This window comes from Parus major, chromosome 2 (genome assembly GCF_001522545.3).
Source record: "Parus major isolate Abel chromosome 2, Parus_major1.1, whole genome shotgun sequence".
NCBI classification, from domain to species: Eukaryota; Metazoa; Chordata; class Aves; order Passeriformes; family Paridae; genus Parus; species Parus major.
The window spans coordinates 64,414,861-64,420,557 of record NC_031769.1 but is presented as its reverse complement, the minus strand read 5'-3'; positions in this window follow the sequence as shown (position 1 = coordinate 64,420,557).

Below are 5,697 nucleotides of genomic sequence, written 5' to 3'. Positions count from 1 at the left end.
AACAAAAAGGAATGTCTGCGATGTTTTTACTGCATCCTCCAGTTTTATATTTATTGCTAACTATCTCAGGAGGGTTTGCTCCTCTTCTCTATATTAGTCAGCCCTTTTAGAGTCTTGTATTGCCATTTATAAGGGAGTTGTTCTCAGTGGGAAGGGGCATGTTTGTAAAAGAGAGACCATGAGCTATAAAGCCTTGTGCTACAGTCTGGTACCATCATCTGAGGCTATCCTATATAAAGGTCACACAGGGTTATCCACAAGGCCAAAGATGACTGCAGGAAGAGGCACAAGCTTTTATTCTTTTCATTTATGCATGAGATAGATACAGTATTTTGGATAGGGGCACTGGAATCAAAGTGGAACAATTGAAGGAATGTTTTTTTCCTTGGAGCTACTGTGTTTATATGCTGCTGCAGCCAAATCTCTCTTAGGAAGTATAGAGGGCTGAGAAACTGGGTGCTTACACATGCTTTTGAAAATACATGCAATATTGACATAGAAAAACATATAATTAGATAAAATTTGGATTAGGTATGTTTGGAAATGCTTTTTCAATAAATAAATGTGATATCACTTTAATCTGCAGAGTGATTTAAGAACAAAGTATCTGGAAGCACCAAGAACATTTATGTATTCATACATTTCATTAATCTCTGAAATGGACAGTTAAAAAGTGCAGAAGCACAGGCTGTAATGCTGAAATACATATTTATTTTAAAAAAGAAAGATGTAGCTGAATCTCTTACACTTTGAAATCAGGCCTAGGGTGTCTAATAAAAACTTGTGGCTTCTTGACTTTTAGGCAGGGGACTTTGATCACATGCTTGACAATGAAGATTGTTCTGTGGAGGTAAAGAACAGCTTGCTGATTTAAGCATATTCATTTTTCTCATACTATTAAGTGGAAGCTTATGTTCAGGAAGAGTGAATTTCTAGGTGTCCTTTTGTCTGTCTCTGCTTTTCTTTTTCTTCTGCAGTAAAACAATAGATATATATATAAAAAAAAGAGAAAATAATAAGAAAAGGTGGTAGATGGACTGAACTAAAGGAAAACAATTTCTTCATTTCCCTAGAAAACAAGGCTGCTGTTTCAGATGACATTTTTGGTTTTGACAAAATTGTCAAAAGAGATTTAACTCCTCTCTCTCCAGATCATAAGATTTCTGTAAAAGCAGGAGTGCAGAGCAAAGGAATTCCTCTGTCTATTATTAAAGACAGATTGGATTTAGCAAACTCGGTGTTATTTTGAGATAAGAAAATTGCACAGAAATAAACAACTTGACATTTTACTTCCTCTTTACACTCTGCCAGAGATGGAAACCACATGAGTGTAGGCATACTGGCTTGGAAATATGAAACATGACAAATCTTTGTTTTGCTTTGTTTTCAAACTCTAAGCTGAAAAAATTGCAGGCTTCCCTGTGAATTACATTAAGATTTCCCTGGGTAACCTATGATTCTTCAGAACCCTTTTTTTTGTGTTTTTGAAAACTGTTAAGCCAAGCTAGTAATTGTTTATTAGTCCTCAGTGTACAGTTCAAGCTAAATAATTGCAAACATACCCATTCTTTTATCACCTTAAAACTACTGATACTGAAGGGAAGCTGTTTCCTCTTAGAGGAAAAGACACATTTTCCTATTAAATGGGACAGTGAGGCGTATAAAGTGTGGCCCCACTGCAGTCAGTGGAAGGCTTGCCCTTGAGCTAGTGGGACACAGTTCCATCCACCTGGCTGTTACATCCCTTTTTGTGCAGTGCCAGTGCACTGTGGTTGTACTGTGGTGCTTCCTGGAAGCAGAATATCAGAGCTACAAACACTGACTGTCCCAGTCCTAAAGCGTGGCTTGTGTTCCCTTTTGAAGTTAGACTGTGAAGGATGAGACAAAGGAAATTATGATGGAAAGATTAAGAAAACCTTACTATTACTTATGCACGTTTTGTATGATTGAGCAATTGTGTACCCCCATTAGATGATTTTTGCCAAGTTAAATCAAGCTATTCCATTGGCATGATTTTCTACCAGGGAAAAACATTTTTGGAAGCTAATCAGTAAACTAGATTAATTTGTTATGTGATGTTTATCTGGAAAAATAGGTGTAAGTTTTATTTTGAGAAAGTTCCTAACCTTTCTTTAATTTGTAATTGCTTGATGTGCTGCTCTGTTATTGTAAGGAGTTATGAAGGATTTTGTATGCTCGTGTTGCCAAGTACTCTGTTTATTTCCAAGAGGATCTAAATAGTCTCTGAAGAACAAGGAGAGAGTTTGAATTAGCTGGACTGAAGACCTGAAAAGGCAGTAGATAGGTCAGTATTTGGTTGTACTGCCACTGTGGGCAAAACTAGAGACTTGTACTAGAAGGTCCAAAGCTTGAGCTTTGGAATAATTTTTAAGTTGACATAACCCATGTGCTTCACCTAATTTATTTCACCAAGCCCCTGTGAATTTAATTTAGTGTTCCCCAGTTCTGATATTAGTTCTTTTGTATTTTTCCCACATATGAAAAACTGAGATAAGGCAAATTAATTCCCCGCCAGAGGATGGATTAGTTAATATTCAGATTGCATTTCAAAATATTATATATAATACCACAGAAAACTATGGATAAATATAATTTAAGATTCTGAAAACCATCTCCAAGATATGGAGAACTGCCTTACCTCTATAAAAACAGGCCTGTTGGTACTCTGGGGAGACACACTGTACTAACAAGACATATAGGAAAAAACTCACCTAAAACCACTGTGTTTTGTGTAAGGTAGAATGTAACTTTATGAATAACTTAATAATTAATTCTAAGGTTAGACAAATTAGTGTCTTGGATAAAGAAGGAAGGATTAGTGTTTGTAGAGGCTGTTACCAGCCATAATATTGGTGGAAAGAATGTGGCATGTGAAATCACAGAGACATGGATGGAAAAAAGCTTTCAGGTAAACCATACGGTCATTTTGAAACATATGAAAATGAAATTATTTTGGCTATTGTAATTTTAAAATAGATTTCTTATTTTTACAATCATTATTATCCATAATGCAATGAATCTTCACCTTCTATGCCAGCCAATCATTATTTTATAAAGGGAGGAGGAAAGAACATTCCTTGTACTAAAAACCTACCTAGAAATGCCAAACAATACAGTTTTGTGATGGATGGTCTACTGTCTTGGACACTTTAAGTTTCATTTAAGAAACTCTGAGAAAAACTTTCCTTATGATATAATATTTTTAATTGTAATATTTGACCTGAATTAATTGAAGTATTCAGCCACAATCTTGTTAGAGATTATAACTTAGGTCTGCACAGTTTTTGCTGTCTTGGACATTTCCCTACTCTTCCTGTGGTTCAGAGATGATTCTTTTTTTTCTTAATTCAGCCATTATGTTACGACCATCACAACTCTCTGAATGACAGAAAGCCAGGGCTATAGGAGAAAATAAATATGAATAAATATAAATAATAAATAAATAAATATAAAGAAAATAAATATAAGAGAAAATAAATATGTCATGCATTTTCTTCTGACTGCCATGAGATAGTTTTAGTGACAGAGCCGACCACCAGTGAAGCAATTCTGACCGATTTATTGAAGCATATGAAACATTTGGGTTGAAGAAAGCCAAAATTATTGTTTTAAGTTATAGAGAAATGTTGAAAGGAATGGTGTTATTCTTTCCAAATAGTTTTGATTTATAGTCTTTCATTTGCATGTCTTAATTTGGGACAGGTTGGCACTCCCTCCTAAAATTAGAAGAATGATACAGAAATGGCAGTTTCATCAGGCTAGAAATTCTGTATTCTTCACATTTCTCCTAAGGTAACATATTTAGTCATCTGCATACTGGTTTACTTAAAGCAAACAGTCCTCAGTGATCCCTGTGAAGATTGACTGGGTGATAAATACTGTCCACAATCCAACCAGGCCTCCAGGTCAGTGAGTGATATTGTTCAGCTTTGACATTCACCTATGTGAATTAGCAGAGTGGGCTGGAAGCTGCGTGTAGCTGGGGAGGGAGGTCTTTTCTGGTCTTTTCTTTTTTTAACTTTGTTATTTAGTATTAGGCTGTCACTAGAGAGGGGGCTGGGCTGCAACTCTCAGCTTTCCCAACTGAACACTTTCCTCACTGAAGTGTACCTTTCACAGATGGCTTCCACTTGCTCCTTCATCTGCTACAGGCTATAGTAATGCTTTCTTTCTCATTGCTCCAAAGGTACACCTAGATTCCTAAAGTTTGACATCATTTTTTTGTGGATCACAGTGTGGAACAAGGTAACAATCTGGTTTTTGTAATCATGGCATGCATTGCAGGTGTTGTGCTGTGTTAAGCAAATGATGACTGTGTTAGTTATACCTAGACCTCTAAGCAGGCACAAGCTGTCTGCTATAATATGCACAGCAGACACAGGACCCAGCTCTATGTTCTGATTAAGAAATGAATTTTGACATTTACTGTAATGCAAACAGAGTGTTTCTTCCTGGTTCTGCATGAAGGGTGGAAAATGTCTTCTAGTGGTAATGGACCAAGACACAATGGATTATCTATAGTAAGAAATCACTGCTGGGCTTAGTTAGTATCTCCAGCATCCTAATCATGTGCTCAAGAGAGAAAAAAGACAAGCTCACATGCTAATCATTTATTGTGTCTGATGATAAAAACAAGTGGAAAGTAATGGCAATACTGTCCTTTGTTTCTTTCAAATTTGTATTTTATTTATTTTGGTTTAGATTTTTAATGTATGATGTTCTGCATTGTTTCCCTAATTTTCTGTCATCATTTACTAAGTCAGGAGAAAAATTGACTCTTTTAACAACTCTGTGAAGCTGACCAATTTTTGTTTGGTAAAAATACATAGAGCAGCTTATCATATTATTCTAGAAGCCTGTTTTTTCCCATGCATTCCAGTGGTGATCTCCATTTCCTCTGGTCTAATTAACACCATCAGCACAAGAAAAAAAAAAATCTGCTTCCTATTTGATTTTAAAGTCTTCTACATTTTTCTATATTTAAGACATTTAAAAAAAGTTGTAAAATGCCTAGCCATCAAAAAACCCCATTGATTTAGTGGATGATCCTTTTCACAGAAGTAGTTCCATTACCTTCAGTTTTGCTCTGAGACAGGAGTGTGATGGGGGGAAGGCTGTTCCACAAGAAAGAGTGGGATTGGATCCAAGAGTAAAGGTTGCTCATCTGGTGCAGCATGTCAGGATTAAAGCAGTCCTGTCTGTTTCAGACAGATTTTAGAGCATCTTTGCAGTTTCTCCTAATAAACAGCCTTCTCAGCATTTATTTTCTTGAGACTAAATCTCTGGACCTGGAGTCCTGAATCCAAGTCCCTCTTGTTTGGGGAGGGAGGCTGTCCTCTAAAGTTTCTGAGCCCAAGAACCTGATTAAAGCGTGACTCTCATGAGCTGTGGCTTTTCTGAGCACCATAAATTAGGGTGACATTCCACTAGAAATACAGACATAAATAGGGATTACTTATGTGAGTAGCGTGAACTCGTCCTTCCTTATTTTTTTGTCATGAAGTGCACTTGATCTTATTCAGGTGCTTAGTGTACTGTGCTAGAACTGAAATAGAATAGAGTGTTGAATTGCAGAACCATAGTGAGATATTATGGTCATGGTCTCTCCTCTGACTATTTCTAAATTGGCATTTTATTAACAGGAGAAGCATGTACTAGATTAAAACAAGGAGGGTT